The sequence below is a fragment of the Bubalus bubalis genome, chromosome 2, assembly GCF_019923935.1.
Source record: "Bubalus bubalis isolate 160015118507 breed Murrah chromosome 2, NDDB_SH_1, whole genome shotgun sequence".
Classification (NCBI taxonomy): domain Eukaryota; kingdom Metazoa; phylum Chordata; class Mammalia; order Artiodactyla; family Bovidae; genus Bubalus; species Bubalus bubalis.
Genome location: NC_059158.1, coordinates 65,247,373 through 65,258,325, shown reverse-complemented (window position 1 = coordinate 65,258,325; position 10,953 = coordinate 65,247,373). Strand labels below are relative to the sequence as shown.

At 39.1% G+C, this 10,953-nt stretch overlaps 1 long non-coding RNA gene across 15 annotated transcripts in view; it reads left to right on the top strand.

Moving 5' to 3' along the window:
• The first annotated feature begins 9,606 nt into the window (after window positions 1–9,606).
• LOC123330649 overlaps window positions 9,607–10,953 on the top strand; it is a 443,928-nt gene continuing 442,581 nt past the window's right edge. For 6 of the 15 annotated variants that reach the window (XR_006546708.2, XR_006546722.2, XR_006546731.2 and 3 more), the window contains exon 1: window positions 9,608–9,794. This is a non-coding gene — a long non-coding RNA (uncharacterized LOC123330649). Of the gene's footprint in view, window positions 9,795–10,953 lie in introns of all 15 variants that reach the window. The other 9 variants (XR_006546723.2, XR_006546725.2, XR_006546717.2 and 6 more) reach the window with 5 other exon arrangements.

Here is a 10,953-nt window from a genome sequence, read left to right as displayed (position 1 = left end):
GCAATTTTCCAGGCATACTTTCTCACCTGGAAAGTGATTCTCTCAAGGACAGCCATCGGGTAGGAGATATATATTTCCACTCTTTCCCATATATTTGCCAATAAGTGATGGGACTAGATGTCATGATCTTAGTTTTTTGAATGTTGAGTTTTAAGCTAACTTTTTCACTCTCCTCTTTCACTTTCATCAAGAGAGGGAAATGGTGACAGACTTTATTTTCTTGGACTCCAAAATCACTGCAGATGGTGACTGCAGCCATGAAATTAAAAGATGCTTGCTTCTTGGAAGAAAAGCTATAACAAATCTAGACAGCATATTAAAAAGCAGAAACATTACTTTGCCGAAAAATGTCTGTCTAGTCAAAGTTATGATTTTTCCAGTAGTCATGTATGGATGTGAGAGTTGGACCATAAAGAAAGTTGAGCGCTGAAGAACTGATGCTTTTCAACTGTTGTGTTGGAGAAGACTCTTGAGTGTCCCTTGGACTGAAAGGAGATCCAACCAGTCAATCCTAAAGCAAGTCAATCTTGAATATTCATTGGAAGGACTGATACTGAAACTGAAGCTCCAATACTTTGGCCACCTGATGTGAAGAAGTGACTCATTGGAAAAGACCCTGCTGCTGGGCAAGATTGAAGGCAGGAGGAGAAGGGGACAACAGAGGATGAGATGGTTGGATGGCATCACCGACTCAATGGACATGAGTTTGAGCAAGCTCTGGAAATTGGTGATGGACAACAAGGCCTGGCATGCTGCTGTCTGTGGGGTTGTAAAGAGTCAGACATGACTGAGCAATTGAACCAAACTGAGGAGACACATATTAGAAAAAAAAAAGATGTCATAAAACTCATTTTCACTCAACTTAAATGGTAATTAAAAACATTTTGATCCAAACAGTAGGGAACTAAGGGTCCCCCAAAGTAAGCTAGGGAGCAATTAAATTAAACTTCAGTTCAGTTCAGTTCAGTTCCTCAGTCATGTCCGACTCTTTGCTACCCCATGAATCACAGCACACCAGGCCTCCCTGTCTATCACCAACTCCCGGAATTCACTCAAACTCATGTCCATTGTGTTGGTGATGCCATCCAGCCATCTCATCCTCTGTTGTCCCCTTCTCTTCCTGCCCCCAATCCCTCCCAGCATCAGGGTCTTTTCCAATGAGTCAACTCTTCGCATGAGGTGGCCAAAGTATTGGAGTTTCAGCCTCAGCATCAGTCCTTCCAATGAATACCCAGGACTGATCTCCTTTAGGGTGGACTGGTTGGATCTCCTTGCAGTCCAAGGAACTCTCAAGAGTCTTCTCCAGCACCACAGTTCAAAAGCATCAATTCTTCAGTGCTCAGCTTTCTTCACAGTCCAACTCTCACATCCATACATGACCACTGGAAAAACCATAGCCTTGACTAGACAGACCTTTGTTGGCAAAGTAATATCTCTGCTTTTTAATATGCTATCTAGGTTGGTCATAAATTAAACTTACATTTGTCTAAAACTTTACTATTCAAACAATAAATATAGATGTTTAATATGACTTGAGTAGAAAAATTGAATTTTGGACTTTTTCATCATCAACTTCAAAATGACTAAAATTTTTACATTGTTTCAACTTGCTTCAAAGGAAAAATGAGAAATGCAATTAATATGGTTTAACTCTGCAGGATAAATATTATTATTTAATGATGTATAAAGCAGCTTTATTCTAACAGCTTCATGCTGGGCACAGAAATGAAAAAGAAAACTCAGATTTATGTTTATGTATGTATGCACTTAGGATATCCAATTCTTTATTTCCAGTATGAGAACTCATTTAACTTTTTTACCTATCAAATGAATATTTTGGGAAGCATTAGCATGTCACATATTTCTCAAAACTCTAAATGCCATGCAGAATAAATGTAAAACATAAGGATTAAAATTTAATCCATTAGTATCCATTTACTAATGGGCCATTTTTTTTGCCCAACTCACTAATTCTACTAATGTGAAAGATATGTCATAATAAATAATGACAAAGTAGTTGTCACTGATTGAGCACCTGTTCTGGATGAAACACAGTCAGAACTGTGTATCTGATCCTAGTGTATCAGAACTCAGTGTATCAGAACCCAGTGTAGGTGATCATGGCCTCCAGAATTAAATTCTGACTTGAGAGTCAGCACTGAAAGTTTTCCAAATCAAACTCTATTTCCAGTCTAATCCCATCAGTTCAGTTCAGTCGCTCAGTCGTGTCTGACTCTTTGCGACTCCATGAATTGCAGCACGCCAGGCCTCCCTGTCCATCACCAACTCCAGGAGTTCACTCAGACTCACGTCCATCGAGTCAGTGATGCCATCCAGCCATCTCATCCTCTGTTGTCCCCTTCTCCTCCTGCCTCCAATCCCTCCCAGCATCAGAGTCTTTTCCAATGAGTCAACTCTTCACATGAGGTGGCCAAAGTACTGGAGTTTCAGCTTTAGCATCATTTCTTCCAAAGAAATCCCAGGGCTGATCTCCTTTAGAATGGACTGGTTGGATCTCCTCGCAGTCCAAGGGACTCTCAAGAGTCTTCTCCAACACCACAGTTCAAAAGCATCAATTCTTTGGCGCTCAGCCTTCTTCACAGTCCAACTCTCACATCCATACATGACCACAGGAAAAACCATAGCCTTGACTAGACGAACCTTTGTTGGCAAAGTAATGTCTCTGCTTTTGAATATGCTATCTAGATTGGTCATAAACTTCCTTCCAAGGAGTAAGCGTGTTTTAATTTCATGGCTACAGTCACCATCTGCAGTGATTTTGGAGCCAAAAAAAATAAAGTCTGACACTGTTTCCACTGATTCCCCATCTATCTCCCATGAAGTGATGGGACCGGGTGCCATGATCTTCGTTTTCTGAATGTTGAGCTTTAAGCCAACTTTTTTACTCTCCACTTTCACTTTCATCAAGAGGCTCTACCCTTAATAATACTACCTAATAGTGAAATCATACTTTTCTATGTTGTGCACAGACACCAAGGCTTTCATTCCTTGAGTTTTTCCTCATGTTGCCTCTTATGCCTCAGTGCTCTCCCTAGACAATTTGCATGTCAAGTTCTGTGTAATATATTTATTTCCTTTTCATGACATTTATTTTCAACTTGAACTATAGTTATTTTTTTTTATCATATTCCATCTTTTCTATTAGGTTGCAGTTTTGTGAAGGTATAGACCATGCATTAATTATTCTTGTGTGTTTTCCTGTCATCATGGAAAGTAATTAGGTTCCTGGTATCTGCTGAAGAATATAGTGCTCCATTGGCAACATGTGAGAATGACTAGCAAAGTCTTGATGAATTCCTTCCTATTTATAAGTTGACTACCTTTTGGCCTTGAATGCATCCTTAGCTTGAGTCCTTGCATATCTCAAAATCATCTTTAAGAAAATCTTAAAATATTTGGAATAAAGGGATTTATAAATTGAAAAAGCAACACTGATTCAAATGGGGGAAAAGAAACATCTAGACATCATACAATGAATTAAAAGATGGAGAACAAGTGCTTTACAGGAGACGTAGACTGCCTTATAGTAGGGTTAATATTAACTTGCCTCCTGGAACTTTTTGTGTATGTTCTAAGGACAGTAATGATGTCAAGAATCTTAAGATGACTTCAGGGCATTTGTTTAGTCTTTTGTAATAGTTCTATGTATTACTGTTCTTACCTAGACCTTTCTTTAGGTCAGAAACAATACAGTTTTCTTTTTTTAACAATACAGTTTTCATTCATGAATAATTATTACTAGTAGACAGGTAAACAATTTTCTCTGTGTTTTAGAGTTTATTTTTTAACTCTGATAGATAATGAAAAACATACTGGGTGGCACAGGGGTAAAGAATCTGCCTGCCAATACAGGGGAGCCAAGAGACAGGGTTTGATCTCTGGGTGGGGAAGATCCCCTGGAGTAGGAAATGGCAACGGGGTTCCAGTATTCTTGCCTGGGAAATCCCATGGACAGAGGAGCTCTGCTGGCTGCAGTCCATGGGGTTGCAAAGAGTGGGACACGACTGAGTACACATTCTCTCACTTTCTTTCTTTCACACACACACACACACACACACACACACACACACACAGAGGCAATGAAATATAGCAGTTAAGAAGAGGATTAAATTATCTGGTTCAGAACTAGTTATGATCTTAAGCAAGATAATTAACCTCTCTGACAGCTGTTTCAGCATATGTAAAATGAGTTCTTACCTTGGGATATTGTATAGTTTGAACAAGATTGTATACACTGTTAATCTAAAACAACAACACAGGTAGTTATTTTATCAGCAAAATGGGTTAAGAAACAGCAAAGAATTGTAAATTTGGGATGGAGCATGTGGCAAATCACATTTAAGTCTGATAAAAGGAAGGAGAAGAAACTTTTTTTAGAGAAGGAGAAGTTGGGAGGGGCTGTTATAAACAAAATGTCTACTGGAGGAAGCTAGGAGTTCACAGTATGGTTAATTTTCATTGGCTGAGTTGTGAGAGTCTCTGATTGGTCGAGCTGTTACCAGGCAAGGAGAAATTTTTTCTTCCTCCTGCTGAAGGTAGTAAAGTATGTTACTTCCTGCTGGAGATGCAAGGTTCATCTCTTCTTGTTGGGATCTGTATTGTTCTTGAGTGGTACTTGAGTGAGAGATTCACGTACTTTCTGTATCTCCTCCTGAGATTCAGCATATGAATGAGAATTCCTCCTTCTGGCCTCCTAGCCCCATGGACAGAGGAGCCTCATGGGCTACATACAGTTCATGGGGTGGCAGAGTTGGACACGTCTGAGTGACTAACACTACTACTATTACACAGTCATTAAGAGGACTAGAGAATACCCTCAAGCCCTCAAAACTAAGCTTCTAGGAAAAAACATCCTGAAAATATACAGTACAGCAGCCTGAGGCGAAAATGACCTGGTGGCCACCGTTGCAGTCAGGCACTGGATACCACAGCATGTTTTCTCCTCAGACCTCAAGCTCCCGCTGTTGGTATCTCCACCTCACAGTCATGGCTCGCCCCCAAATGCCTCTGCTGCCCACTCACCAGCAAGCAGAATGCCCAGGCAAAGCTGGATAATGCGTGCTGGTGAGTGGTTACAGGTTTCTGACTGTTGAAGCAAGGCAGGTAAGTGAGATTTCTAGTTTCAACCTTGGAGAGTTGGGATTAAAAAGGTAGACAATTCTCCAAATGTTAGAGTTATGTTGAAAAGGCACTAAGCAGACAGAGAACACAGAAAATCCACTGTAACCATCTCCACCATTTTGTGTGATTAACAGGTTATGGTTTTATAATTAGAAGTGCTAAGTTCTGGGATTACCTGGTGTTCTAGTGATTAGGAGTCCACGCTTTCATTGCTGAGGGCCCAGGTTCGATCTCTGGTCAGGGGACTAAGGTCCCACAAACTGTACAAGCAATTAAATGAATAAATAACCCCCCCCCCCCCCCAAAAAAAAAAGTACTAAGTTCTGGAGGCAGTTGCAGAATTTTAGATGAATGAACTAGTTGCTTTCATAAACATTCTGTGGGCATGAGTGTATCCTTTGAAGTCTTTTTATTACCATCAAGATTTTAATACCATGGAACTGCCCTTTGTTATCAAACATTAAGGAATCAGGAAAGTTCAGGGTTTTTTTTTTTTTTTTTTTTTTTCCCCCCCCAAGAGTATCAACTGAAAAAATTTAGAAAAAATCTTTAAATGGTTAAACTAACATGTTTGAAATTTAAATTTCTTTACTTTTGAGGCACTTGACTCCAAAACTATGAAAGGGCATAAGAAGACTTCCCCACTCCTGTCTACCAGCAACTGAATATGCTGCAGACAGTCCAGGCCATAAGTTTCTTGTGAAGGCCCTCCAGAGACCTTGCATAGACAAACAGACACTGTTCTGTCCACACGGTAGCATCCTATCCATATTTTACTGTACTGTTTTGGTTTTCTCACTAATGTATCTTATGTGTCATTCAGTGTAAGCAGAAAAGACACACTTCTCGTTCTCTTATGACTGCATAATATTACACTCTATGAATGCATTACTTTTAAGAGCAGTTTCCTAATGCTGGACATTTAGATATTTTTAGCCCAATGTTATTATGTGCAATGCTGTTGTGAAAAGCCACAGACATAGGTCTTTGGCACGTGTCTATGGTACCTATACGATACTCTCGGAAGCTAATGAAGTTAAAATGTGTTTGATTTGATAACTCTTGTTGAATTGCCTTTTGTGGAAGTTATGCCAATTTGTGCTTTCATCAGAATGTTTAAGTGTAATTTTTTACTCATATCTTTGTCAGCGCAGAATGTTCTCAAACTTTCTGAGCCTTGCCAGCCAAGAAGGCAAAAAATATAATATCTTGATGTAATTTTAATTTTCTTTTACTATAATGAGTGAGACTGAGCAAGCTTTTATATGTTTAAGTCATTTGTATTCCCTTTCTTTTAACTTTCTGTTCAGAGGTAATCTATTTTCATTCAGTAGATTGACTTTTTTTTTTTAATTTTTAAGGACTGTTTATTGTTTAGGGAAATTAATGTTTATCTGGTAAGTTACAAATCAGGTAAGTTTATCAGGTTTATCAAGTTTATCAGGTAAGTTACAAATTTTTTTTAGTCTCACGATGGTCTTCTGATTTTGCTTTTTAAGGTTTTGGCAATTTCTCTTTGACTTTACTTTTGGTAAAGTCAGCAAAGTGATATTGGACAAGAAAAATAAAAAAAATTTTTTTTAAGTAGCCAAATTTGTCAATTTGACAAATTATGTCTTCTGATTTATGTGTTACATTAGCAAGGTTCATTATTTTTTTCTGAGAATATGTAAAGAACTCAAAAACTACTAGATAAGACTAACAAATTCAAACATGCTGTGTTCATGAGAAGGTATCTTATTAATGCCCCTCTGTCTTCACATAAAAACTCTTATAGCTCCCCATTTTTTCTTAAGAAGCAGTGTAAGTTTGAATTAATACCATGGACCACATGGTTCTTCATGGTAATTTTCTCATCTAGCACCCCACCCTCCACATGCTTTATTTATCATCCAGTTCTATTGGTGGGTCACAAAATTTTAGTTCCTCAAATGCCCAAACTCTCTCTTGCTCTAGCCCTTCACAGTGTAAACTGCTTCATTTGAAATATTCTACTTTTTAAGTTATTCTGTTGGTTCAATATTCCTCTTTATTATTATTTTTTAAATTTTATTTTATTTTTAAACTTTACATAATTGTATTAGTTTTGCCAAATATCAAAATGAATCCGCCACAGGTATACATGTGTTCCCCATCCTGAACCCTCCTCCCTCCTCCCTCCCCATACCATCCCTCTGGGTCGTCCCAGTGTATTCCTCTTTAAATAGTTTTTTAATCTTTGCTGACATCATCTCTCTGGGAAACTCTTTTGAAAAAGCCCATTTTCAGGTCAACCTTAAACACCCTTCCTATGCCTTCCCATGGCATATTTTTCTACTCTGGGGGGAGATTGTGAGATTGGAATGTTACCTGGGAGCAGGGATTATTGGTGATCTTAGTCAGTACCTTTTGGTAACAATTTCATTGAGATATGATTTACATATATAACATTTACTCATTTGAAGTATATAATTCAATAGATTCAGCATATATACAGATTTATATAACCATTATCACAATCAATTTTATAATGTTTTCATCACCCCCAGGGCAAATCTCATACCTTAGCAGTCGCCCATCCATTTTCCCTTACTCTCTCAACCCTAGGCAATCACTAATCTCGTTTCTATATTTATGTGTGTGTGTGTGCATGTGCATGCACGCATGCGCGCTAAGTCACTTCAGTCATGTACCACTCTTTGTGATGCTATGGACTGTAGCCTGCCAGGCTCTTCTGTCCATGGGATTCTCCAGGCAAGAATACTGGAATGGCTGGCTGTGCTGCCCTCCAGGGGCTCTTCCCGACCCAGGGATGGAACCCACATCTCTTGTCTCCTGCATTGGCAGGCAGCTTCTTACCACTAGTGCCACCTGGGAAGCCCTCTCTGTATCTATTGATTTGACTATTCTGGACTTTCAATACAAAGTGAATCATATAATATGTGGACGTTTGTACTTGGTTTGTTTCTCTTACTGTATTTTTTAAGGTTTATCCATGTTGTGGCCTGGACTAGTACTTCATTCCTTTTTATGCTCAGTTGTGTCCAACTTGTGATCCCATGGACTGTAGCCTGCCAAGCTCCTCTGTCCATGGAATTTTCCAGACAAGAATACCAGAGTGGGTTGCCATTTCATATCCCATCATTCCTTTTTATGGCTAAATAATATTGCAATTGTATGGATATACCATATTTTACTTATACATTCATCAGCTGTGACCTTTGAATTGTTTTCCCTCTTTGGCTATTATAAATAATGATGCTGTGCACATTCATGGGCTAGTTTTTGTGGAGTTGGCATGTTTTTACTGCTCATGAATATATATTATACCTAATAATAGAATTTCAGAGGTGTATGGAAACTATTTAATCTTTTGAAGAACTGCTAGACCATTTTCCAAAATGACTTTACCATTTTACCTTCTCACCAGCAGTGTATGAGGGGCTCTGATTTCTCACATCTTCACCAACACTTGTTATCTGTCTTTTATCCTGATGGGTATAAAGTAGTGATTTTTATTTTGCATTTTCCTGATGGCCAATGATGTTGAATATCTTACATGTGTTTATAAGCCATTTGGACATTTTTTGGGAAGAAGTGTTGTGACTCCTCCTTTTAAAAAGCAGATTGAGAAATCTCTGCTTCTTTTCTCTCTCATATCCTAGTCTTGACCTTGCAGATCTTAGGTCTTAATACTCCTGTGGAAAGAACAGTAATTGTCAAATGAATTTGAAAAACAGCATTTCTCTCCATGAACTGTTGTAGAGTAAGGTTATGCTATTAACTTCTTCCCAATGAACTGCCCACTTGGGGTTTAAGGTGCCAGTCACACTATGTTCTTTATGAGTTTAGAACTGGTGAAAAATTGACATAGATACTGAGGTATCAACTGAATTTATAATTTCAATTGGCCCAGATTCCCTGGCTGCCCACTATATGAATTAAATCAGAATATCTAGGGGTGGGGCTCAATCATCATGATGTTTAAACTCTCCAAGTGAGTCCAAAGTTCAGCTAAAGCTGTAAGAGTGAATTGTCCAAGGACTATTAGAGTCACCTGATACTTTGCTGGACATGTAGAATCTTGGGTTCCATCTCAGAATCTGCATGTTATAATTTTAGAAACACTGCTCTGGAGCAGTACTTCTTAAACTTAAACCATGCATAAGGACCTCCTGGAAGGCTTGTGAAAGCACAGATTCCTGAGCCCTGTCTCCAGAGTTACAGATTCAGCAGGCTTGGAAAGCAGCAGGACAGTTTGCATTTCTAACAAGTTCATAGGTGCTGCTACTGCTGCTGTAAGTGGGTCCCACAGCGTTGTAGACTTGCTGCTGCTGCTAAGTCGCTTTAGTCGTGTCCGACTCTGTGCGACCCCAGAGACGGAAGCCCACCAGGCTCCCCTGTTCCTGGGATTCTCCAGGCAAGAACACTGGAGTGGGTTGCCATTGCCTTCCCCAGGTGTACTTAATACTGAAGAATGGGCGGGGGAGGAGCATCCACAACTCAAAAGGCTAGAAAGGCTCAGAGGCTGTGTGTGGGCAGTGATTCTTCTCCGCAGTGCAGGGTTTGATGCGAGAACCTCTTCTCTGAGGGCAAGAGTGAGCAGAGTGAGAAGAGGGTTTGAGGGTTTCGGTTACTTCTGAAAAAGAAGCAGCATCTCTTCATGTGAGAAGGTAGGAACACCCAGAAGGGACAAAATGGTCCTCCTCTACTCACATTGGTCTTTTAGGGATGAAATCTCTCCAGAGAGAGAGAGGAGTCTCAAGCCTATTTGATTATACCACCTATTTTATTATACCACACATACGAGATAAAATTTCAAGTACAGCAAACGTCTCAAAACTGCCCTGAGAGAGAAGTTCAGAAGAAATAGATTCAAGAGTGATTCTCAGTTGGTTTTCAAGTGCCCACACTCTCTGTATCCTGGGGTCTTCACTTGTGTTGAAAACTATAGTCTTGGTGGTATAACCCCTGTGTTCTGAGAATTGTCTGGGGTCAGAACTCCCTCTCCTCAGAGGTGCTGTGAAGTATGTGTGTGTGTTTTGTGTGAGAGAGAACTGCTAGGAAAAACTTTGACTTCCTATAAAGTTACAGCATATAGTCAGCACTGATTAATGATTACTCTAATAGGAAAACTGCTTATGGTGATATTGCCTATAACACGTGGGAACTGGTGTGGCCATGTAGTGGTGTTTGCTAGTTTCGAGGCAGCAGAACAATTGCAGTGTCTTCTCTCAGTTTGAAAGTCTTCTACTCCCACACACATTATCATGAGGCTCATTATGTTTTGCCATTAACATTAATGGGATTTAATATATAGTGGAACAGAATAAACCCCTGACTTTGCAAGTAGACAGTGGTTTTGAAATCAATGTTTAGAAACCATAAAACACCTACTTGTCACAGAAGCATTTGACAAATTTCCTTAAATTCCCTAAAGGTACTCACTTGTGCGCTTCATTATTTCAAACCAATGATCCTTAGATCTTAGAAGAAAAGAAAATGTCTGATATACATATTTTTAAAAATGTAAAAAGGGGTTGCTTTATCCATTTGAGGCTTGAGTCTTAAAACAGGTGTTCTTTATTACAAACTCACCTGTTTTCAACCAAGCTTTTACTTGCTGGTTTTAATTAGAAATGTGGCTAAAATTGCACTGAAAAAAATGTTTTCTGGCAAAGAAAACTCTAGTAATTTAACCCCAGAAAGGGATGGAACCTTAAGGTAGCTGATGAATAAGAGAAACAGCAAATGGAGAAGCTTGGTGAGGCAAATAAGAGAATCAAAAAACTGTCAAGTTATAGAGATGAAAGATTGAGGCCAAGGGCTAAA